The sequence below is a fragment of the Furipterus horrens genome, unplaced genomic scaffold, assembly GCF_987537825.1.
Source record: "Furipterus horrens unplaced genomic scaffold, mFurHor1.1.pri manual_scaffold_2, whole genome shotgun sequence".
In the NCBI taxonomy this organism is placed as follows: Eukaryota; Metazoa; Chordata; class Mammalia; order Chiroptera; family Furipteridae; genus Furipterus; species Furipterus horrens.
Window position 1 is genome coordinate 114,439,196 of NW_028327172.1, and position 27,652 is coordinate 114,466,847.

At 33.8% G+C, this 27,652-nt stretch overlaps 1 non-coding gene across 1 annotated transcript; it reads right to left on the reverse strand.

Annotated features, from left to right (window-relative positions):
- Nucleotides 1-4,397: 4,397 nt before the first annotated feature.
- Nucleotides 4,398-4,477, reverse strand: LOC150019309 (small nucleolar RNA U105B). Its single transcript, XR_016509584.1, has one exon. It is a non-coding gene; the product is annotated as a small nucleolar RNA U105B (small nucleolar RNA).
- Between the last annotated feature and the right edge of the window lie 23,175 nt (nucleotides 4,478-27,652).

Sequence of the window (27,652 nt, forward strand, 5' to 3'; positions counted from 1 at the left end):
AGTTGAAGACATAAAGCAGTCTATGTGATTGAAGAGGGAAAAAACAGTAGGGAGTACCCATAAATTACTATAGCTCAATTAGGTGCAGATAGCTCATTGAGTGTTTATTACTAGTACAAAGAAAAATTTTCCAATTAGATTAAAAGGTTTTGAAAACAACATTTATAGGCACAGTGATTTAGACTGATTGCTAGAATAATGCATCGTGAGAAGTTTTATTGATTAAAAGTAAACTGAAAAGTTATTTGTAGTGTTCATTGTTTATCAGTAGAGCCCCTGATGTGAGGTACAATTTTCCTCACAAGATCAATGAGAGGACTGGGCTAATTTCTTCTTGCCCTGAAAATTGATAAGAATATAAAGGGCAGCTATATCACTGCTGAAAATACGAGCATGATTTATTCAGGTTAATCATCAAGAAAGTGACATTGCATAAATCATTGGGAATTTACCTTGCCAGATTGGGCCCTTCAGGCTGGTTTTGCTGTCTTAAACTGGACCAGAAAAAAAGACAAAAAGGAAGGTAGGATTTCATTAGACAATGCCTTTATCTCACACTAAGCTGTCATAAGCTTTTGCAAAACCAGGAAATGGCAAGAAATCAAAGGGAAGTTGCATAGATACCTTCCCTAAAAGTGACCACTATAATTTATGACAATAATTTGACAGAATGAAGCCTAAGATGCAGACTCTTAGCTCATGTGTCTTTTTGTCTTGCAGCATTCATTAGACTTCCAGAAAAGTTGAACAAGCTGGAAATCCAATCCACTTGGCTAGAGGTCTTGGAGTAGACAGTTCATTGGCCACAAATTACCACTTTCTCACTACATGTGATTAAATATGAAAGAAGAGGAAAAAAGCAAAGAAGTGATAGCTGAATCTCTGGATTCTGCAGGTGCAAGCAATATATGATATCTGTCCAGAAGGTATCCAGCCATGTACTATGAAAAATAGAGACATTTATTGAAGAAGATACAAGATACAAGAAACATTGCACATAGGACAGTAACACTTCAGTCCCCTTCAAAGCTTGCACCTTGGAACCACACATAGTTCTCCCAATTGCCATCAGCTGCCCAGTCATATTTTCCTGAATCTCACAATGGCCTGAAATCTCTTCCCTATCAAAGGTGATTTTAGTTTTGGGAAAAGCCAGAAGTAGAAAGGCGCCAAATCTGGGCTGTTGAGGTACTGAGTCACGTGGGTGATTTGATGTTTTGCAAAAATACTCTGCACAAGATGTGATATATGTGCAGGCACATTGTTGTGATGAAGCTGCCAATCACCAGTTGCCCATAGCTGCAGCCTTCTGAATCATCCGAATAGTTTCCACAAAGGAATGCTCAAGTTTAAAGCAAACAGCATCTACCACTCCCACTGACTAGCACAGTGAAGTTGTCCTTGTTCACATACCAGTCCTCTCTCTTTGGCTGCCATGTTACATAAATGTCGCACAATCCATTCTCATTATATTAACAATGGCTAGACTTTTTCCAGACAGACCTCATATATATATTACATGTAGATATCATTATGTATAACAAGAATTCTGCATAAAGAATGGGATAAACAACTTTTTTTTCCTTAAAACTCTTGTTCTTAGACCATCTGTTTTAAGACCGTAGGGAGTGTGTTGGGGCCTGGGTGAAAAAGGTGAATGAATTAAGCAAAAAAAAAAAAAACCTTATGGACACAGAAAACAGTATGGTGATTAGCAAAGGGAAAGGTGAATAGGGGAAGGAAGAAGAGAGTAAAGCAGGGAGAAATAGTGATGGAAGATTTGACCTTGGGTGGTGAACACACAATACAATATACAGATAATATATTATAGAATTGTATACTTGAAAACTATTTCATTTTGTTACCCAAGGTCACCCCAAAATAAACTCAATAAAGTTTAAATTAAAAAACTCTTGTCCTTTAAAAAGTGGTTTAGAGATAAGTAGAATTCTTGTTTCATTTTTTATTGAAAAATATCCTGAATTTGTCTGATAGATTTGTCCCTTGTGATTCTATTCTTTCTCATCTACTTTTTCTCATTCTGACTTTCCTAACTGAAATTCTGAAGCCAGAAATAGCAGTTTGAAACATTCAAAGGGCGGAATAAAACAACAAACTAGCTTTCCATCTGTTGTGACATTTAGTATTTGCTTTTCCAGATAAAAACATCATATGAATCAATTTCATATTAGCATTAAGAAATTAAGATCTTAGTTCATATGGTACACACATGTCTAATTTCCCTGTGTCTGGAATCATGATGCCTGGGTGATTACATGCACTGCTCTTCCTAGCTGCATGTGTGTGACATTGGGCTAGTTTCTTGAGGCCTTTCAACTTCAGTTTGCTTGTCTGTAAAATGGAGGTAATAGTCTTTAATACATATGACTGTTAAAAGGAATAATAGGGGAAATATACTTAAAGTATGCCCCATAATACCTGGTAAATAGGAAGTGCTCAATAAATGTTAATTTTCTTATTCATATTTTATGTTTTTGTATAACTATGTTAAAAATGATTAATATAATGTAACATGTTCCAATCTTTCCCATCACAGCAAAAATTCTCATCATTAAACTAATTCTGACTGTATTTTCTTATGAAAAAGAGAAAAAATGTGTGGAAGCAGAAAATTTATTTCTCATTGTTTTTAAAGTGAATTGTTCTTAAATAAAAAAATGCAACCCTCTGCTAATCTGGCTCCCGTACTCAGGAGTTTAGAGGTTAGAATCACCTCAAATAAGATTTGAATGTACTGCCTGAAGAATCAACATCCCTCCCTGGATAACCAAATGCACCGTTACTTAGCACTAGCTATGCCATCACTTTAAACTTGGGGGGATCAGTGATCAGTAAAAGATATTAGTTAAACTAACTAGCTGCCTGCATTGTTTGTAAATGAGCACAAAAAAAGAAAAAATAATAATGAGAGAGTGAGCTGTGAACAGAAGTCTGAAGAAGATTGAAAGCTAAAGACCCTGACTAGAGATCAGAAACAAGGGTCATTATTCATGTACTCAGTACATGAACAAGGTGCTAAGTGAATGATTGTTTCCCCTTGTAAACTATGAGAAAACACTGAGAACTCTATTACTGGCTTCCTGAAAGAGTTTATAACCTAGTTAAGCTGGATGCCCTACTGAGCATTTGGAATCAACACATTCTTTTGTTACGCTAGTAATCATTTTTCAGGGAAATAAATGTCTTGCAGAAAATATGCCTGAAGTTCTCTCCACTAATGACCTCTACCTTCAAATGGTGAGATTTTGAGCTTAAGAAATAAAAAACCAGCATATTGATTTCATTTCTGTTTCTAAGTAAATATTCTAGGTTCTCAGACATTTCATAAGAGCCATGTAGAACATACTTATTGAGATTTACTATTTCAGAGAGTATGCAAAATTGCCACAGAATCTTCAAAGGTCTTCTCTAACAATATTTGGGTCTAAGAACACAAGAAGGCTATAGACAACCAATTTTTCTATCTAAAACATTTTATTCCCTTTAGATAAAATATTAAAATAAAACAAGTAGACTTATACTGAAAATCTCTAGCAATCTAAACAATAAACTTAGAAACTATCAGTTACATGCTATTACAAAATCCTCTTCATGATGCCTTTGAAATAGCAAAATTACCTATTACCTTGTTCATATTTACAATTGTCATTTTTATTCTATGCCTGTATTTTTTCTAAACTACAGCAATTATCTCATAAAAGGCTCCATTTCTTCTATTTTTCTCTTTATTCAAATCTATGATCATAAAATCTTTCATAAGTTATCATTTGCTGAGCTTTTACTGTATCTCAGACATTGTGGTGAAGAATGACACATGAATCTCATCTAATCCTCATAGTCACTTTGAGATAATGATGTGGATTGGCTCCTTGTACAGCTTATCTTCTCCTTAGTGTGCCTTCCTGGGCTCAGAGGAATGCTAAATGCCACATTCCCCAGACTGCATTCCAACCAAGGTTTCAGACTTCAGTCACAGGCACTCATGAAAATTTTGAGTCAAAATGGAGTGAAGTCCGGAAAGAACTGGAGGTGTCCATTTTCTATGTAAACTATGTTGTGACTTTGGACCTATGAGATGTTAGTGAAGACTTCTCAATATGGTAGGAGCAGAAGCTTTCATGATGGTCTCTTTCAGTAGTGTGGCTTTGGGCATCACTTTTTTAAATCAATATAAAATTTATTTTCTTCAGTCCAGTCAATGCTCCCAAAAACCATTTAATATTCTACAGTAACTATCCAAGCTTAAATGAGTCAGAAGACTGCAGTTGAGCACTAAACTCTAATGGTAAATAGGTTCCCACTGTACATGTGAGATAGAATAGTTAAATGTATTTATTTATTTACTTATTTATTTATTTTATTTTATTTATTTATTTATTTTTTGCATCAGGGCGTTTACTTTGAGACTGAGCAATCACTGAGTTTCAGCAGCAGCACCATCATCAGCCGCTATTTATTTTAATGTTGACATGATTATGGATGTCCGCCTAGAACAGGTAAATTAATATGGGTAGTAAGTAATGGTTTAGGATTCAAATCCAGGCAAATATATCTACACTATTGTTAGGGATAAAGAAGCAAGCCAGTGACTTTCAAAACAGTAGGAGATAATTAACAGATGAATCATGGAAAAGGGGCAAGGAAATGACATTCCACGGCTCCTCACACATATCTCTGGGATTAAAAGGAGGAAGATTGTTATCACCAAACACAGAGAAATAGGAAGATGTAGCTAGATAATTTTGAAAGTAAATTGGAGATAGACCTATAACTAGATTACCCTTAGTTAATCACACCCTGAGTTAAGTAGTTAATTGTGTTAGATTGAGAACCCCGATTAACCTGTAATGGAGAAAGGGAGGGGAGAGGAGGGGGAGCTAGTTGCATTAGTATAAAACCAGTTTTCTTTGTCTGCTTCATGCGCACATGCACCCAACTCTGCAGACTCATGAATAAATGCCTCGGTTTGCTGCTGAAGTCCTGTGTCCCTCTGATTTATTGTGAGTATTTCTCACATTATCACTATTCCAACCTCTCTTTATAAATTCCTTGCTGCTTGGGTCCATGAAGTCCAATTCCTTTTGCTTGTCACCAAGAACCATTTTTAGTTTATCTCAAACTCCTTTCTTTTTTCTCACCCCAAACATTCTATACTCCAGTCATGCTGAACTTGCTCCTGTTCTTACACATCTGTTGTTTTCTACCCTACTTCTCACATCTGGAGACCTTTCTATTCACTTAACTTACCCAAACTCTATCCACACTTCCACGGACTTATTCCCAAACCACCTACTCATCTGAGAAAAATGTAGTGCATAAAGATCCTTTCTTTTTAATTTTATATAACTTATAGTATATCATTGTTTTGATAATTAAACATGTAAGAATTTATATCTCACTTATCACTATTATATGTTTTTTTTTTAATTGTGTCTCTTTTATCTTTGTGGCTAGATCAAAAGTTTTTGATAAATGGGTTTCCTCTTATAGTTCACTGAATCCTCCTCATCAAGTATATATTCAGGTGACTTGCTTCTTTCATTTGTACAACAATATTAAGGTGACAATTTTTAAGTCATAGCTCTCACAAGGGTTCCCTGGAGAGCTTCTTAAAACATAGATTCTTGGATACTAGCCTCAGTTTTTTCTTTCAATAAAGCTGGGATCTGAGAATTGTGTTTTTAACAAGCTCCTGGGTTATGCAAGTGCTGCTAATTCTGGAACTACTCGTTGTGGCTGTATTAAGAATGATAATAATTTCTATAAAACTTACAAATTGTTTTCACAAACATCATTTCATTTGATTCTTCCAATACCTCTCTTAGATGTCCAGTATTTTCCCCACTTTAAAAATGAAGAAAGGATATGTATACGTGATTAAATGATTCTCTTTAGTCACATTGCTAATAAATAGCAGAGCCATATTTTTAACTCAGGCCCATAAATTCAAATTTTATTACTTTCCCCGATATCACAATGTCACCCCATCTTTTGAAACAAAAATAATTTTGATAAATAACTCTTTGTTATAATCATTTTTATTTCTTACCATCAGGAGCTCAGAAGTAAATTTTTCTTGTCATAAAACATATTTATGTAATAATTTTTGGTTAAACTAATTTGACAGCAAGTGAATGAATAAAAGAACAGTTCTATACAAGTCTGATCAAATAAAAACTTTTACAGAAGAGGAGAATAAAAGGGAAACAAAAAGAAAGCATATATTCATATCTCCCTCCTAGTTATGAAGATTGCATATATGAGTCAAGACTATTTTGGTTGCAAATAATAGAAACCCAGCTAAAATCAGTTAAAACAAAAAGAGAAATAGGTTGGCCAAAAATCCAAGGAATAAAGTTTTATCTGGGTACTTAAACAATACTACTAATACCATCTTTTTTTCTCAACTGTCAGAAATTCTTTTGTCTGGTCTGGAGAATTCAGATAAGCTATATCTTCATGGTGGTCAGATAATTACCAGTAGCTCCAGGAATGAACCTTAGTATTTCATAAATCCCATGAAAAAGATAGATTTTTTTTCCCATAGTTTCTGTCAAAGTTGTCTGGCTTACACCTATTGTCTCTTTTTAGCTCATCTTTTATATACCCATCCAAGAACCAATTACTGCAACACTTTAAAGCACAGAATAACCATCTGAGACATGGGGACTGAAAATAATTAAAGGATAATTAACACAAAAGGGGGTAGGCATTTTTACCAGAAGAAGCTGAAACGTTTTCCCAAGTAGGCAGAAACAAATATGTCTATCAGACCACTAAATATTATTCTGCATGTTATATTGATTTAGGGAGTTTGGAGAGATTGAACATGCACACGGTTAAAAAGTATGCTGATTAGATGCCTTTGGTAATGGCTACTATTTGTCATTTCAGATTGCAATTACTTTCTCCAGAAGATTAGGAAAAATAATAACCAAAATAGGCCCATCAATCGAAATAAAAAAGTACACCTATGCAGAGAAAAATACTGATACTGGTGTTTTTCAGATGTCAGAACTAGGGCTGGTCTTTGGGATTGATTGTACTATATAGTATTCCAAATCACCTTCTCTCTCTTTCCCTATTAGAAAATTATGCATTTCTCCCTTTTGTCATGTGACTTGCAGTGCCTTTCTATGAAAGGAGTCTATTTCCTAACCTCATGCATCATGCTGATCCAAATGATTTGCTTTGGGAAATGGAATTTGAGTAGAAGTAAGGACATGCTTTTGGTTTGGTCTTTTATTCTTTGTTACAAGAATAGCATGTTCTAGATAGGGCCTTCAGATTCTATTTTCAGCCTGCATTATGGAATAAGGAAGAAATGTGGGACAGGGGCTGAATTACTGTGACAAGTAGCAAATACAAAACAGGAACAGGGGAAAAATAAAAAAGAAACCCACAAAGAAACCTTATATACTCTTATAAGAATAAGCTACTTTAGTTTTGGGGGAAGTCCTTGTTATAGCCTAGAAAAAAAAATTAACCCAGTCTTACGTAATTTTGTTGAATGACCTCCTTGTTTTCCCTTCAATTCACAGATAACACTAAATTGTTTTGAATAATAAAATGAAAACCTGAGCATTTGCTAAGTCTGAAACATTATGCTTACAGGTTTATCAACTTTATTTTCCATACCTGTGTAGTACCCTCTGAAACCCTACTACAAGTATTATAAATCTCTTTTCATGTAAGGAAACTCACTTGGTCAAGGTCATAAATCTACTACCAGGCAGACTAAGATTAAAACCCTGGTTTCAGGTGTTTGGCTTTCTAGCATTTATGAATTTTGGAATTATTAAGGTGATATAAAATGTATGCATGAAGTGGTAATCCAAACAATGGTAATGGATTTGAGGACCCTAAGCATGTGGAAATGATTCTAGAAAAGATAAGAAAGAGCACCTGTAAGGTACCTGAGTAAAAGCAATTGGCATGCTATAGACATTGAAAGTAAAAGCTGAAAGGAGATGCAACTGAAATCTGAAATGCCAAGAGGAGTGTTAAACAATGAATATGTTTTCAAATATAAATTTCAGACTATAATAAGTTTTTTTGTTATTGTTGCTAGAATAAATTTGATTTATATTTAACAAAATTACTTTATGGGTTGAAGTCCTGACCTCAGTACCTCAGAATGTGACCTTATTTGAAAAGAGATTTGTCGCAGATATACCATAATTACTTAAATTAAGATGAAGTCATATAAGATAAAGTCATATTGGAGTAAGAAGGGCCCCTATTCCAATATGACAGACATCTTCATAAAAGGGAAATTTTGACACAGACATAGAGAGAATGTCATGTGAAAATGAAGTCAGAGATCGTAGAGATATAGTAGAAACCAGTGAAGGCTGAAGATTGCTATTGATACCACCAGAGACTAGGAGAGAGGAATGAAACAAGTTTCTTCCTATGGCATTCTGAAGTAACCTGTCTAGCTGACAACTTGATCTTGGTTTTCTAGCCTGGGTTTTCAGGCTGGATTTAAGCAATGCAGTTTGTGGTACTTTGTTACAACAACCCTAATGCAAGTTTATTATTAACTTAGAAAATTTGTCATATACTTAAAGAATACACACCATTACAAAATGAAAATAATCAATTTATCAATAGAATAAAAAGTTTGTATAAACTCATAATTCATAAAGTTATAATGAGCTGTAAGGAACAATTGTGAAATATTCATGCATCTGATCTTTGAGGCTGACTTCAGAGAGAGGTCTGATAGGCAGCATGAAAAGGTTTTAGATTATTATATTAAAAGAATAAACATTCAAGTTTACTTCTATAATTATGTAGAAGACTGGGATAATTTTTTCATATTTCATTTTAAGTATTTTCCAAGAGTGTCTAATATATTGTACATTTTTAGTCACTTTAAAAATGTAAGCATAGTGACCAGGGCAGAAGTGCTTCGGCCTCACATGGAAATAGTATATTCCTTCATGCCTCCTAGCATGCTTCTGAAAATGGCCTGAGAGAGTTAATTCACATCCCAGGTGCCTAACTTACTCCCTGAGAGTAAATTACTCATTGGCAGGACAAGGTCTTTCTTCATTTTAACCATTACCATAGCATTTTATATTGTCAAGTGCTATGTGGTTTCACAATCCTTAAAATCCCTTGGTGAAGTAAAGGGGATGACAAACACAATTATGTCTGATTTACAGACTAGGGAACTGGGACTTTGGCAAGAGACAAAGCCATCATTGGTAAGGGCTCTCCCAGAAGGCAGGCACTCTGACTCAGGTTTCTGTATGTCATGTGTAGTACCTAAGGGATATTACCTATGCATGCAATTTTTATATCTCTTGGAATGTTAGCTTCGCACCCAAGCTGATTCTTGGCAGCAGCCATCTGTCAAAGAAACAAAGGTATAAAGCAAGTTAAGTACAAATTGTGTACAGTGTGTTTGAATTTTAGCTATTCAGGATTAGAGATGTCTCCAAAATCAAAATGAAACACTGTAACTGCCAAAACTAGTGTCAGAAGGACCGAGGATGCCCTACTTTTTGTCACGATTTTGACAGGTGAACCCAGTTAAAAGCATTGGTGGAAGCACATGTGAGGGGACAGGAGAGACAAAGCTTAGAAAACAATACAAACAATAAGTATTCCATTGCGTAGTATAATTTAATCTAAAAATCCATATTAATTTGAAAAAAAAATCTTCATTTCTACTTACTTAATTATGAAATGAAACCACAACTTGGCCTTTATCCCAACAAACATGGCTTACCCACCCCTGCAGCGTATGTCCAGTTATTGCCTGTAAAACAACACTGGGCTTTTTGCTGTGAGTGTTATGGGGATATATTTTCATATCTAAGCCCACAAACTAGGATCCCAGCTCTTAAAAACTGATAAAACTTCCAAATGAAATATCTGACAGACACCTTAAAAATAAGTCAACATTTGAGTTTCAACTGGAATTTTGGGCACTGGGCAACAAGGCCAGGTTGGCAGGCTGAATTTCAAATTTCTGAAGTTGAATGCTGGACATTTCGTGTCTGCCTCAAGCTAAATCCTAAGATAACAAGAAACCAGAGCAGATGTGATTTCATGTAATTTACTGTTTACTTGCTTTTATTTTATAGAGTTTGAAATGTTCTAACCCATTTTCCTGGGGCCAATCAGAGAACCTGTGTTGCTCTGATGAACCATTGATTCTAAAATCAATGACTGTGCTGCCAAGTGCTTAGAGAGCATAATTGCTCTTTCAAAGCAAGCTGCTGGGTAAAGACAGCCCTTCTGAACTTGATCGGTTTGTACCACAATGAGGCAGAAAAGTTAAGAATCAGTGTGATGACCTATTATATTGAAGTCACTCAGGTCTAGGGCTCTTCTGACACAAGACTTACAGAAGGAAACTACAATTTGCGGGTGACAAGTGTGGAGACATCTGCCACACATCTATGACACAGAGTAACATTCAAACTTATTTAGGGATTTTATAATTCCATACAGTGAACACATAATTAAACTTAATTGTATGATCCAAATCACACTTTTTATACAATTATAGAATTTCTTGTTTGGTAGCAAGGTCATAATATCTACTGAGTGAAATCACTTTGTAACAGACCAAGAAAACTAGTTATGATTGTATGCTATTGCATGTAATAAATGAGAAAGAGGCCTTAGCTATTCTTTCACTTGGATTTTAAGATAAAATTCTGTTACGAATATTGGAAAGAAATTTGTACTTTAATGAGAAATTAAACTTAAAAACAATGTACATGATTCACTTGATAAGGCTTTTTTTCATAATTCACTTTTTATTGTGGTAAAATTTACATAACATATAATTCACCATTTTAACTATTTTAAAGTGTACAACCAGTGGCATTTAATATATTCACCATGTTGTATAACCATCTCCACAGTCTAGTTCCAGAACACTTTCATCACCCCAAATGAAGCCTTCATACCCATTAAACAGTCACTGCCCATTCATTCCTCCCCACAAACCCTGGCAACCACTTCTCTGCTTTCTATCTCTACAAATTTGTTTATTCTGGATATTTCCTTTAAACAGAATTATACAATGTGTGGCCTTTTATATCTGGTTTTAAACTTTCACTTAGCAGAACGTTTTCAAGTTTATCCATGCAATAGCATATATCAGTGCTTCATTCCTTTTTTATGGCTGGATAATATTCTATTGAATATAGTATATTTATTTATTAATTAGTTAACCGACATCTGGGTTACTGCTATTGTTTTTACTATTCTGAATAGTACTTCTATGAACATTTATGTACAAAGTTTTGTTTGAACATCTACTTTAGTTCTTTGGAGTATAAACCTATGAGTGAAATAGCTGTGTCACATGGTAATTCTATGGTTATCTTACTGAGGAACTGTCAAACATTTTCCACAGTAGCAGCATCATTTTACTTACTCACCAGCAATACAGGTGTTCTAAACTCTCCATACCCTTGGGATTTTTGTTATTTACTATTTTTATTATTATAGTCATCCTACTGTGTGTTAAGTGATATCTCATTGTTTTCTGATTTGCATTTCCCAAGTGTCAAATGATGTTGAGCTTCTTTTCATGTTCTTATTGACCATCTGCATATCTTCTTTGTAGAAATGTCCTTTCAAATACTTAAGCTAATGTTTAATTGGGTTGTTTGTCATTCTCTTGTTGAGTAGTAATAGTTCTTTACATATTCTGCATACTAGATTCCTTTCATATATATGATTTGTAATATTTTCTCCCATGATGTAGGTTGCTTTTTCACTTTATTGATAGTGTCCTTTGGTGTGCAAATGTTTTCTGTTTTGATGAAGCCTAATTCATCTTTTTCCTTTGTTGCTTGTGTTTTTAGCATTATTTCTAAGAAACCATAACATATCCAAGGTCATGAAGATTTACTTCTGTTTTAAGAGCTTTATAGTTTTAGCTCTGACTTTTAGGTCTTTGTTCTATTCTGAATTAATTTTTGTATATGGTATACAAGGGTCTAATTTCATTCCTTTGCATGTGGAAATACGAGTGTCCTAGGACCATTTTTTTAGAGAACAGTAATATTTTCAATTGAATAGTTTTGACACACTTTTCAAAATAAATCAACCACAGCATATTAGCTTTTGTTAGTCTCAGTTTTATCTCATTGATCTATATGTTTCCCTTTATGTCAATACAGTATCCCCTCACTTATCACAGGTATTACGTTCTAGACCCCCCTGTGATGTGTGAAAATTTGCGAAGTAGGAACCTTACATTTATTTTAGTATTTATCTATATTTTAAGCCTTTATAAACCCTTCCTACACACTTACAAACTGTTCTCAGTCCCTTATTAACCTTTCCCCTTCCTTATTAACCTTTTCCACACTTTTATAACACTACTTATGTTCTTAAACAGATTCTACATTCTTAAACCTATGTAACTTTAACAACATATGTATACAGTACCGCAAAATCCCGTGATATAACAAAAAATCAGTGATAAATAATTAAATATAATATTTTTAAAAATCCCGAGATAGAGTGAGGCCGCAATAAGTTAACCGCAATACAGAGAGGGACTACTGTACCATGCTCTTTTAATTATGAAGCTTTGTATTAAGTTTTGTAATAAAGAGACATGAGGGACTTCTGGCCAAGATGGAGGCGTAGACAGACATGCTGCATCTCCCTCTACAACTGAGAAAGAATACAACCACCTCAAAACTAGAAACAAATAGAAGTTCCAGAAAATAAAACTGCATGGAAGTCCAGCAAACAAATATATAAAGAAGAAATACTCATCTAGACAGATAGGAGGGGCGGAGCTGGGGTGGAGAGGACACGGTGTGGTGGCAGCAGCAGCAGCAGGCCAGCAGAAGGTGCAGTCATATGTTTTAAAGTCAGGAGGGACACCTGGGGAGCATTCCCAGCTCCTCACTGGACCTAGTAGTTCACGGTCCCAGCACCAGGGAAAATCAAGCCTCATTGCTTCTGACTGTGCAGACCAGTGGGGGTTGGGGTGGAGGAAGAAACTGCTGGTCTCTCAGCAGAGCCCGATTTTTTAAAGGGCCCCCACGGTCCTAGGACGTCTGCAGACCCAACCTTCTCAGGGAACAATGGCCAGGGCAGCAGCTAGAGGAGCGCCAGTCCGGTGCGGAAGTGGGAGAGGTGCCTGGAAAAGGGGCGAGTGTTGGGCCGGCAGCATTGTTCCCTCTCAGACCCCTCCCCACATATAGCACCACAACATGGTGAAATAGGATGCCCTGTACTGATGAATCCCTAAGGCTCTGCTCCTTACAACATAACTGGAGAGACAGCTCTACCTGGGACACAGAGGCAAACAAACCCAGGAGCCTGTCAGAATGAGGAGACAGAGAAGTATGGCCCAAAAAGGGAAATGAATCAAGGTTCCAGTGGGAGAACTAAGCTACGAGGAGATAACCAACCTAACATATGAGATAGACAACCTGACAGATGCAGAATTCAAAACTCTGGTTATAAAGATGCTCACAGGCTTGGCATATATGCTTGAGTACGGCAAATGCATAAGAGAAGAAGTGAAGGCTATGTTAAGTAAAATGAAGGAAAATCCACACAAAACCAATGGTGAAGGGAAGGAAAATGGGGTTCAAATCAATGAATTGGGACATAAGGAAGGAAAAAACAGTCAACCAGTGAAGAATGAGGAAGCAAGAATTGAAAAAAAAACAGGAAAACTTCCCAAATTTTGTGAAGGAGATGGACATACAGCTCTGGGAAGCACGGAAGGTCCCAGATGAGCTGGACCCAGAGGGGACCACACCAGGATGCATCATGATTGAGATGCCAAAGGTGAAAGATAAAGACAGAGTCCTGGGGGCAGTGAGAGAGGTGGAAAGTTGCCTACGAGGTAGGGGGTGCCTATAGGACTATCAGGTGATTTCTCAGAGGACACTTTGCAGGCAGGAAGGTACTGGCAAACAGTATTCAATGTGATGAAAGGCAACCTGCAACCAGGACTGCTCTATCCAGCAAGGCTATCATTTGGAATTGAAGGGCAGATGAAGTGCTTTCCAGACAAGGTAAAGCTAAAGTAGTTCATCATCAGCAAACCATTATTATATAAAATGTCAAAGGGACTTACCTAAGAAAAAGAAGATCAAAACTATGAACACTAAAATGACAACAAACTCACAACTATCAACAACTGAACCTAAAAAAGAAAAACAAAATCCAACTAAGCAAACCAGAATAGGAACAGAATCATAGGTATGGGGATCATTTGGAGGGTTATCAGCTGGAAGAGGAGAGGGGGAGAAATGGGGAAATTTTGCAGGGATTAAGAAGCACAATTGGTTGGTACAAAATAGGGGGAAATTAAGAATACTTAAGGTGAAAGGGTGAAGCCAAAGAACTTATATGCACAACCCATGGGCATAAATTAAGGGGGGTGGGATTGCTGGAGGGAAGGGGGGTAGTGGACAGAGGGGAGCAAAGGGGAGAAAATTGGAACTACTGTAACAACATAATCAATAAAATATACTTTAAAAAAAAAAGAAGCATGATTGCTTCAACTTAGTTTTTTTCAAGACTGTGTTGGCCATCTGTGGTTTCTTATAATTCTATACAAATTTTAGGGCCTATTATACCATTTTTTTAAAAGGTCATTTAGATTTTGAGAGGGATTGCATGAATTTGTATGTTGCTTTGGGAAAATAATTCCATTATAATAATATTGTGTCTTCTATTTTATGAACATGTGGTTTATTTAGGTTTTCTTTAATATTTAATATTTCTAGCAATGTTTTTTATAGCTTATAAGTACCAGTTTTATACTTTATTGCTTAAATGTATTTCATTCTTTCTTATACTATTATAAATACAATTTTTTCTTCTAAAAAATTTTTTAGACTGTTCATTGCTAATGTATAGAGATAACTGATTTTTGCATATTAGCCATGTGTCCTCCAATTTTGTTGAATTTGTTTCATAAAACAACTTTCCAAATTTTAATGACAAAAGAAAAATTCTGAAATGTTCTAAATTATATGAGAGCAGATTGGAGAGTGGGAGAAAGAAGCAAGGGTAGTTAGCCAGTTAATAGCTGTGGGATGCGAACAAATGATTCACATTCCTGAATGTATATTGGATATTTGGATCAATTTCTAGGCTGCTACCTAAAAAGAAATAGCATCAGATGCCACTGCATTCTGCTTATGCTTGAACTTTTTGTACTGTTGCCTACAACCAATTAAATGCAGTAATTTTTTTAAAAAATTTTTAATTATAGTTTACATTCAGTATTATTTTGTATTACTTTCAGGTGTACAGCAGAGTGGTTAGAAAAATCATATACTTTGCAAAGTATCCTAGAATGCCTCTGCTTCACTTTTTCTTACCCCCTTATCCATAGTCAACATGAATTATTTCAAAATAAGAGTTTAAAGATGTAAGTTACATCTTTAAAAGAGCCCATCAGCTCTAGGACAATAGACATGTTCATCTTTTCCATCCACCCCTGCTGCTGGTGTTTTAGACCATAGATCTCAGGATCTGATCCTTTTTCGGGCTAGCATATGGCTCAATAAACCCTTTGTTTCAGGACAGTTTTGGCTGCAAAAGTTTTTGTTTAATGATATTAATTAGTCAGAAACAGACTAGAAAATGTCTAGGTACCTTAGATACAATAGGTTACTATAGAGAACTCATTACACTTAAAAAAAAAAAAAAAACAAATAGGACTATTTTCTGGTCATATTTCTATTTTACTTGCTATTTTGGCTGTTAACATATATCTCTTCCACAAAATAATAATAAATTTAAGATAGATCCTTCTAGTTGTGACCAACATAATCAAAATACATGCTGGCTTTCAGAATGACTATGTTTACAAAATATTGTTTTTCTGGTGAGTAAATAATAAACTTATCATCACAGGACATATAAGTCATTACAGAAAGCAAAAAGAAACCTAGGAGCCAAGAAAAATAGATTTTCAATTAAAAAAATGGTGAGTTGACATAAAAACCTATTTTGACACTTAAGACTCACATATCTTTCTTGTGTTAATTTATCTTAAATAGCTCTTTGGTTCTGGTGAGGCCATAGATCCTCTCTGTCTTTCTATTGGGAGAAACTTCATGTTGCTTACAGAGAAATTTAAACCAGTTCACTGGAAAGTCTGTTACTACAAGAAAATAAATGCACAAAATTTATGTCAAAACATTGTGCAAATTTTATCAGTGAGTAGAAACAATTTATTTAAAAAATTAAAGAGTTTAGCGATGATGAGGGAGAAGCAATTGAGTACCACAGAAAAGAATCTAGCTCAGAGATAATTACATGATTAATAGGGAGAGGGTGGATAAGAACTTAATTCTCAGGCAATAAAGAGTAAGAGCTGAAGCAGAAATAGGTTGGCTTAGGGATGAGATAGATCCCAAAGGAAAATTGAAGGAGTTAAACGGTTTGTGGCTAAATATATGGACAAAAACCTTGGGAAGAATCAGATTTTAAATTAAGAATTTAATAAATAAAGTAAGCAGTACCCAGAGAGCTTAAACCAGCGGAATTGTGAACCTATAAGACCCCTCTCTGTGGTATGAGCTCTCTAGGCAGAAGTGTAAAGGAACTGGCTATAAATATTTTAGGACAAATAAAATGGATAAAGTTTATGGCACTGAGGATATAGCATTTAGTGTAATTTTGTTTTAAAGTTGATTTAAATTCCCTTGATGTAGCAATAAGAGATGACCAGTGACAAAATAATAGGGAGTACTCTTTAGAATTTGCTCTGAGTTTGTTTTATCATACAGATCTAATGTTTGAAAGTTCAGGTCAGCATCCATCAGTGTAGGAAATCCTTTAGTATTCAAAATTTCAGGGGGTGTTCATACCTAAAGGTGAACCTTGCCTTTAGCAAGGTCAACATGTGAATATATTGGTTATCATAAAGCTAAAAATCTAAATTATTAGGTAACTATTTCCTACATGAAATAAATAAATATTCACTTATAACACTTTTGAACACAATGTCTTTTATATCATAATTAAAATGATTTCAATTAAAAAAAATTGAAGGTAAGGTAAGCTCATGAGGATAGTCATTCTTCCATGCAGTGAACATTGTATTGCAGTTCCCATGTAATTTTTAAAATTTATTTAATCTTTATTGTATTTTTTTCCATTGCCGTTCAGTCCCCTATACCTCCCTGACCCCAGCAATGCCACACTGTTATACATGTCATGTTCTTTTCAGTGAAGAACGTACTGCCTCAACTGCTGGGGGTGCTGTTCCTTGACAGCTGTGAACTGCTAGGCTTTTCCAGTGATTGACTCAGCTGCAGAGAGCTACCCTGCATAAGGGTGTGCTCACTCACTCCTGTGCGTAGCTCACACTGAGTGACTAATCATGCAGGAGTATAGAGGCCAGCCATTTTAGCCCAGTTTAACATGACTCTTAACGTTCATTCTATGGATTGATTAGGGGGCTGCTGTTGCTCTTGAATCACAGCTCAACTTTTCACTCTGATCAATTCTGTTTCCTTCCACTTCCTTCTATAAGTGTTGATCTCAAGGATCCTTAAAAATATTCTGTATGTTTAACTGCATACCAGAGACTGTTTTCCAAGAAGCTTAAGTTCTACTGTTATAGAAAATACAGCAAACATTTATCTTAAGTAAAATGTATCCAGATTGTTGAATTATATACAGAATTTTGAGATAATAGAGGATTGAGGGAAAGTGACAAACAATAGAAGAACTGGATTATATAAAGTAGAAAATTAAAGTTCAAGTCAATGTAAACATAATGGTTAAAAAAAAATGTGTGTAAGTATACTCTGAATGATAAATCTTACCATTTTTGAAAATCTGCACACTGGAAGCCTGGACTTCAACATCTTTTTGGAGGACACAATTCAACAATATACATATGATAAATTCTTTTCATGTGTACAAATAAGTTACAACAAGTTCTACTAAGATATGTACATTGAATATGCCTGAATACTCCTAATAACATTGCTATAATATTTAGCTTCAGGAAAAGGAAAAGAAAAACAACTTATTTTATTTTGCTATACCTGTTATCATCAGTCTGGCATGGGCAGACTTTATCTTAGTAAATCAACATGTGTTAGTTATTACATCCAAAATATTTTGCTGTGCACTTTGAAGGATATGCAGATATACAAGTTAAGGACTTAGCTTCTGAGGAGTTTATAATGTTGTATCTATATAAACATCCATGATACAAAGGCATTTAAGTTTGCCCTCTGCAATTTAAAAGTAACGTTATAGAGCTCTTCGGTTTTGTACACATTTCTGCATTGCAGAATTTGGTTTATACTTTGAGAGCTAGAAGTGGTGAAAATCCCTTGAATTTTGTAATTCTATGAATGTATATCACCAATTATACTGAGAATGACTGTGATAGAATAAGATCTTATCACTTGTTAAATGATATTTATAGTATTTTTTATTGCTGAATAAAACAATGATCTATTGCACAAAATTTCAATGATAGTTCTTTCTTGTTGTATGCTCAGCAGTTCACATTTATTTGACATTCATAAAAAATTACCCTTAGGTATTAATTTCATGACTTAGATGAGAAGAAATAGCTTTAGGCACCGGACCTGGGAAAATAGCTTTTCCTTTATAAAAATTTGCTCTGTGATTCCTTAGCAAACAGCATTTAATACATTATCATACTCATATAAAAAACAGTAGAGCAATTAATGCTATATTACGTTTGCTCATCTCACTATAGTTTAAAAAAGAATAAGAATTTATGCAAATAAAAACCACTCTTTAAGAAGATGGGTTTAAGTGTCTTGTTCCACATAATTCTATAAATTACATAGAGAACGCTATTTACTTCTGAAGCAATTTACAAGATTAAACTAAAAATGAGACAATTTGCATTTTTGGAAAGTGTCTTTCTTTTTGCAAATTATTTTGTAACAAGATTTAAGATATTTAACTATATTAAGAGAATATAAGCTTTGGTAATGAACTTATGCTTTTTCTATGATATCACCTGTTAAGAATGATGTTAAATCCAACTTCAAATCATTTATTATTTGACTGTAGAGCAAATAATATGTAAAGGTACCAAGGTAAACTAAAGATGGTTCAACAAAATCTAATCACAAGAAGATAAAATCATATCATCAAAGTATATATACTTCTGGATATCTAAATTATCTAGATAGTTGAGTGATTACCCTTTAAATACTATCAATTACAATTTTAATTATTTTTAATAGACACACTTCTTAAATCTATTATTCACTCCAGAGTCATGTTAAGTAGATGATGTTTAATAAAATTTTCTTGACAGCTTAGTCATTATTATATAACACTTGTTACTAATATAGCAAAATATGGTTTTAGACACAGATGTATAATAAAAAAAATTTAGTTCTGAGGGAGCCCTGAGCAAGACGTGGGTCTGAATTTTCTTTCTATTATTCCTTTTTTAAGAATTAAATTTATTGAGGTGACATGGGTTAATAAAATTACATATGTTTCAAGTGTACAATTCTATAATATAGCATTTGTATATTGCATTATGTGTTTACCACCCAAAGTCAAATTTCCTTCCATCACCATGTATTTGACCTCCTTTACTACCCCCCAACACAGCCCCTTTCCTCTGGTAACCATCATACTGTTTTCGTCTGTGTATAAAATTTTTTTGTCTTGTTTGTTAATTTGTTGCTTTCAGTTTTATATTTTACATATGAGTGAAATCACATGGTTCTTCACTTTTTCTTACTTCTCAGGTTCTATTCATGTTGTCGCAAATAGCACTATTTCATCTTTTCATATAGTGTAAGTATTCCATTGTACATATGTATCTTCTTTATCCAATCATCTATTGAAGAACATTTTGGTTGTTTTTTTGTCTTGGCCACTGTAAATAATGCTTCAATGAACATAGGAGAACATATACAATGGAGAAAAGAAAGCCTCTTCAAAATTGGAAAGCCACATGCAAAAGAATGAAACTAAACTGCTATTTGTCACCACATGCAAAAAGTAACTGAACAAGATCAAAGACCTACATAAAGAACCTGAAACAATAAATTACATAGAAGAAAACATAGGTACTAAACTTATGGACCTTTGTCTCAGAGAGAATTTTATGAATTTAACCCCAAAGACAAGGGAAGTAAAATTGAAAATAAATGAGTGTGACTATATCAAACTGAAAAGTTTCTGCTCAGCAAAAGAAACCATTAGCAAAACAAAAAGGTAATTAACCAAATAGGAGAATATATTTGCATACCACACCTCTAATAAGTGATTAGTATCCAAAATATACAAATAACACATACAACTCAATAACCAAAAAGCATGCAATCCAGTAAAAAATATAGAGAACCTGAACAGACACTTCTCCCAACAAGACATACAAGTGACCAATAGACATGTGAAAAGATGCACAACTTCACTAGCTGTTAGAAAAATGCAAATCAAAAGTACAATGACATATTACTTCACACTTCTCAGAATGGTTATTATCAACAAGACAAGTAATAACAAGTGTTGGAGAGGTTGTGAAGAAAAAGGAACCCTCATTCACTGCTGGTGGGACTATAAACTGGAACAGCCACTATGGAAAACAGTGCGGAAGTTCCTCAAAAAATTAAGAATAGAGAGATCATCTGACCCAGCAACCCCTTTTCTGGGTATTTACCCCAAAAATCTTAAAACATTTACCTGAACTTTTTATGTCAGTTTGTTTTTTAATTGTTCATTGCCACATTATAGAAGCTACCTTGAGAAAAATCAGTTGGTACCTCGTGGATTGATGTTACGTTCTATGTGATTTTCTTTTTGTACAGAAAAATATCATTTCTTGTTGTGTTAATCACCATCACTCAAAGTTTTGTCTCTAATTGAACATCATTGGATCAAAGGTACTTTCAAGGACCTTATATCCTTTCCTCTATGCTAAGTATCTTACTTTCAAACAAGCATAAAGAAAACACATTTCTCATCTTCCAAAAAATTAGGTAAAAATATTTGAAGATGTGGTCACCATATATATATATATATATACATATATGTGTTATATATATACATATATATACGTTTATATATGTATATGAGCAAATTCTTAGACAAGACTCAAAGATTTCCTTAACCTGATATTTATTAGAATTCAATATTAGGAATCATACATAACCTGCATAATTATATGTTATATTCAGTATTTATGAATTCAATATTATAAATCAAAGAAGCTTTTGTAATCTTGAGTTTTATAGATAAACTCACTCAACTTTTAAACTCTTTCTACATCTGTATCTACATCTATCTATAGATGGATATTTTAAACTTTGTTCATTTATTTTTAGAGAGAGGGGAAAGGAAGGAGAAAGGATGAGAGAGAAACATCAGTGTGAGAGAGAAACATCAATTGATTGCCTGTCGTAAGAGCCCTAACTGGGGACTGAAGTTGCAACCCAGGCATGTGCCCTGACCAGAAATCAAACTGGCAACCTCTTGCTTTACAAGACGGTGCCCAACCAACTAAGCCATGCTATTCAGGGCTTTATCTATATATTTCTATAGATATACATAGAGAGATAGATCTCTATTGATGTAGCTCAATCTTCTTATATATATAGTTCTAAATAATCTATGTTAAATATCATGCATAATTTTTCCATACAGATACATTTTTTAATTCTGAGGGTTTAACACTAAATCACATGAAAAAATGCTCAATGCATTTTCTCAAGGTTTAAGAATAATTATTAGAAAGTTCTGGAATAAAATAATGGAAAATAGGACCCATAAAATAATTTCAACAACTTTGGAGATAAAACAGTAAATAATAATTTTCTAGAACTGTCAAAACTGAGGTACAACACTAGTTTTTAAATAGTTGGTGATTGGAAGAAATATATTAAACTAGTTAATATGCCAGGGGACAAAAATATATATATTTTAAAAACCTAGCATAGAATTAGAGGTCATAGCAGGAGGTCATTTTTATCATAGTTCCTGTCTGCAGTTTAGCTGCTTCTTGCATGGGGTACTCTAGACCACAAACCCTAGTGCGAGTAGCAGAGATTTCTTTATGTGACCATGGTTACTGATAACCCTGGGCAACATAGGGAACACTTGACCATGTAAGAGTAACAACAAAAATCTCGAGAGTGCCCATGTGGATCATCCTGTTCATGAAATTTGACATGGTTTACATGACATATAAAAACACAATTGCATAAAAAGTATTTTATGGATGATGGAAACATTGGGGAATATGTATCCAGAGTTTCACTTCACCACATAAACAACTAAAGGGAAATACAGGTTCCAGGGCTCTATCCCAGAGTTCTGACCATGATAGTTAGGGAGTTATTGGGTGTTGGGAAGTTGTATTATTTTTATTATCTCATTTGGTGGTTGTGAAGCAGAATCTACATTTGAAAACTATGGATCTAGCATGCCAAGTGCTTTATTTTACAGACATAGAACAAAGAACCGAATTATTAAGTAATCTATTTAAGGTTACATAGCTAGGACGTGAGCTCAAGGTTTCCATCAACCACCAGTTCTGTACTGTTTTCTCAGTTCAGTTTGATTTGATTCAATTTTTTGTGTGCTTTACAGATCAGTGACTTTTTAAATTTTTATTGAATTTATTGGGGTAACATTGGTTAATAAAATTATATAGGTTTCAGGTGTACAATTCTATAATATGTCATCTGTATATTTTATTGTGCATTCACCACCCCAAGTCAAGGCTCCTTCCATCACCATTTATCTCCTGGTTACCCTCTTCCACCTCCCCCATCCTCCTTTCCCTTTGATAATCAACATACTGTTGTCAGTGTCTGTTTTTTTCTTTGCTTAATCCCTTTGCATTTTCCACCCAGCCCCCCAACCATATCTCCCCTCTTACAGATGATTCTATTTGATTCAATTCGTCCAATGCAATGGAAGAGTAAGTTCATTGACTACTTATTCTGTGGATTTATTGTTCCAGTCTTGAATGATTAATTTTAGGTACATTAATAGAGATATTTTAGATGAGGTTTTCTTAAACCAAAATATGTTGAAAGATTTCAAGGGTACTTTAATTCTTTGAAATTATGCTAAAGTTTAGGTTCTTTGCACAAGCCTATTTTTAATAATGAAGTTTCTATAGCTTTTATCAAAATTTCAGAGGGCCTTATGATATACCCCAAATTAAGAACCACTGACCCAAATTTGTATCTCTGGCTGATTTGTTGTAGCATTAACTCCAAAAGCCTTTGGACTTAATATTTAAGCTTACCCATCTTCCCCAAATATGTTGGCTATTGGAAATAATTAAATGTATTGCTACAATTTAATCACTTTTATCTTGCTCTTCTATCTGTACATTAAATTCACACAAAGTAAAGCATACTGAATATTTTTTAATAATTTTTATTCTCTACTTTTATAATTTCAGAGACTGAAAAGTTAGAAAATAAGTCAAGTGGATAACACTTATACACAATATTATCATTTACTTTGTTTCAGCTTGCCTCGCATTTGGAGAGTAACTGCATTGTCTGGTTAGAGAATGAGATTCTAAAGTAAAAACTAAATGCTTTTCATCTGATGTTGTTAGTGAGTATTATATTTTATAAGCACTAGTAACATGTTTAGAAAGAATGCAATAAAATATGTATGTGTATATATATTGATTTTGTAATAGAAAAAATTTTGAGAAAAAATAGACAAATATTTTACAAAAACAGATTTTTTATCTTGAGGTTAGAAGAGCAATTGTGTTCCTTTGAGCTGCTGTTGGAGACCATTACCAAAATGGAATAGCTTCTTTGTGAGAGAACTCTCGGCTTATGTTTATAGTAATAGGTAATACCTTTAGAATATATCTGTGGGGAAAAAAGTGCTGTTTTAGTAAGTGGTGTTTCTATAGTACTTCTCAACCTAAGCCAACATATTCTTTAGGATTATTCCTCTAGTTATACTACCTCAAATAAAGAAGATACAGAAACTCTTTTTTTTTTTTAACTTTTTTCTCTAACCAAACTGACTAAATGTCACTGATACCACATATTTTCTATTATGTTATAATCCCAGCTTTTAGATTGTCCTAACAATTCTGTTTGAGACTCAATCAGCTAAAAGTGTGTTTTATAATATGTATTATATCTGCAATTGTTTGGATATTATATCATAATAATAGTGAATTTATTAAGAACTGATAGAACAGAAATTAACCTGATAAACTGTTAAAACTTTCAAAATATAATTTAATATACTGATTACCCATTGATAGATATTCTGGGAATGAAGTGCTTTTATAATAAAATTAACTATAAAATGTACTTGTAACACATAAGACAGTGTCCTAGGAGGAATATCATTTTTTTCACTAAATTTCATATATGTAATATTTCACATGATAGAAGTATTTTATTCTCATTTGCATTATTAACAAAAATATTCACCATCTGAATGTCAAATACAAGCATGATGTCACCAGGATGATTATTACCAGGATCAGTTGAACAAAATGTGGCTTGCTTGCCCAAGTTAAACTTGTGAAGTCCAGAGAACTTGTTTTGGTGACATCATCCTTGTATTTGACATTCAGATGGTGATTTGTTTCCCATTTTCAATCAGTCAACACACTTCTGTTATCTAGCTTGTTCCCCCCTCACCCACATGTGCGTAGAGCTGATAGCAGCCATGGAACATGTTTATTCTCTCATTTTTTATTAGAGTTAGTGTAGTAGCTCAGCCAAACAATAAACTTCTCTCCAATTGTGAAATAAAATTTTATTTTAGTTGACTTGTGGGAGTCTCCAGATGAAACTATACATACAGAACTAGAAAATAGAAAGAGAAATAGCCAGAGGTAAGTGAAGAATCTGGAAATATTGGTTTATAATTTTATTTATTTATTTTTAACAGAAGAGATTGGAAACTGTTTAAAAGACAGTGGGAATCACCCTGTAGTTGAGAGTAAGAGGAGATAACTGATAGCAAAATGTTTCAGAAAATACAGAAAGGGAATAAAACCCTTAGCATATGATAATTGGAGAAATTGGTGTTAAATAGAAAAAGGAGTGATATTCTATTATAACAATTGGAAAAGACACTGTAAGATAAATTTAGATGTATATATATTTGTGAATTAAATATAATTAGTTGAAGGAATCTCCATCTCATGTCTTGTTTGTTTTTTCTCTATAAATAGCATCAAGTGTTCCTCCTCCTCAAATTCCTATCTAATGATCAAGGGAATATGTGATTAGGGAAAACTTTGTATTAATGTTGAAAAACAAGCATAGAATATTTATCTGCTGAAATGTTCAAAGGATAACTGCTAGATATAACAGTGATGGAAATGGAGTGAAGGGAGATTTAGAAGTAGATTTAGACCTCCTATCTCCCATCCTAAACCTCCAAGAAAAGATCTTGACTTCAAGAAGTTGAAATGTTGTCATTCTCAATCTAGAAATGAGGAAGTAGTGTAGTATCATTGGAAGTAAATTTTATTTGAAATACTGATATTCAATATAGTTTAGAGTTGCCCCAAGTTTCAACTCTGGCACAGAACACAGAACAAACTTAGAAATGAGTATATCAATTTTATTTCTGCTAATAGGAGTCAGACAAAGCTGAGGTACTATCATCTGAATTTTTGCGCCAGGAAGTAGAAGTAGAGTGGAGGTATCAGGCTTTATCTATAGCAGAGGAAGGAAATGAAACTTTTTCTGTGGCTGTTCATTACACCAGTTCTTTCTATACCTTTTCCCAAAGGCTTCTTGGATCTGAAAGGCTCTTAAATTGAAGGCCCAGCTAAAAAAGATTTAGGGAGGTGGCATAGTATCAGATATTATAAAATAATGTAAATCTATACTACTTAAAACAATGTGGCTTAAACCCAAAAACAGGTGTTAAATTCAGTGGAAAAGTAGCTTGCTAGGCTTGAAATAAACATAGGCATTTAGCATATGGTAAAACTGGCATTTCAAGTCAACAGGAAAAGGATGTATTCAAAGGTCACTGGTACTGCAGTAATCAGATTTGTAAAACAAATGACTATATATCATATCTTCACATTATAAGCTCATGCAAATTTAAATTTTTAATAGAACACTAAAATAAATAGAAGAAAAAAACAAGTGTATGTGAGGTCTAGGACTTTATTTTTGTGAAATCATCTTGATTCTTTAGAAAATGCTATTAGAGATTATACATTGTATTGTTTTCTATAATAAGAATGCTGATAAAGTACTTCAAATTTTCTATAAAGCACTCCTCATAATGTTTTATAAATTATTCCCAATATAGAAAAAATAGAATGCTTTCATGGTCATTTTGTTAAGTTAGCTGTATGAATCAAAACACAGTTATTGTTCACTATCGAAAATATATACATTGTCCCACTTCAAAACTTATTATAAAGGTACAAATCAAAACAATGTGACATTGGTAAAGAACAGACAAAGAGATAAGGAAGAGAATAAAGAGTCCAAAAAAGAGATTCACACAAATATAGTCAATTGATCTTTGACAATGCAGCAAAGACAATATAATGGAGCAAAGATTATCTTTTCAACAAATGATGCTAGAATAACTGAACATTCAAATGCGCACCCCGCCCCCAATGGTTCTAAATACAGATCTTACACCCTTCACAAAATTTAACTCAAAATGTATCATAGATCTAAATATAAAATGCAAAACCATAAAACCTCTAGAGGATAATGTAGGAGAAAATGTAGATGACTTCAGGTTTGGCAATGACTTTTTGGGTGCAATGCCAAAGGCATGACCCATGAAAAAATTAATTGATAAGTTAGTTGGTCTTTTTAAAAATATAAACTTCTGTTCTGCCAAAGACAGTCTCAAAAAAATTGCAAGACAAAGCACAGATCAGGAGAAAATATTTAAAAAAATTATTTGATAAAGAACTGTTAGCCAAAACACAATGAACTCTTAAAACTGAACAATCTGATTTAAAAATGGGCAAAAGATATGAACAAATATCTCAGCAATAAAGATATACAGGTGGAAAATAAGCATATGAAAAGGTACTCAACACCATAAGTCACTAGGGGATTGCAAATCAAATTAAGGAGATATCACTACAAAGTAATTCAAATGTCCAAAACTCAAAACATTGACAACTCCAAATACTGGTGAGGGTGTGAGGCAATAGGAACTCATTCCTTGCTGGTCAGAATATCAAATAGTATAGTCATTTTGGAAGAGAAGATATTCTGAGTTGAAAAGTTATGTCTACAAAAAAAAAAAAAATTCTGCACCAGATGTTCACAGAAGCTTTTCATAATTGCCAAAATTTGGAAGCAACAAAGACATATTTCAGTAGGTGAATAGATAAAAAAAACTGTGGTACAAACAATGGAATTTTCTTTAGTGCTAAAAAAAAAAAAAATCTATCAAACCATGGAAAGCCAGGGAGGAACCTTAGATGCATATGACTAAGTGAAAGAAGCCAAGCTTTAAAGACTACTGTACGATTCCAACTGTCTGATACTCTAGAAAGGCAAAACTATGGATACAGTAAAAAAGATGAGTGGTTACCAGAGTTTAGTGGGAAGAGAAGGATGAATAGGTGGAACACAAAGGGTTTTTAGAGCAGTGAAGCTCTTCTTATGATACTATAATGGTGGATACATATTATCATATGTTT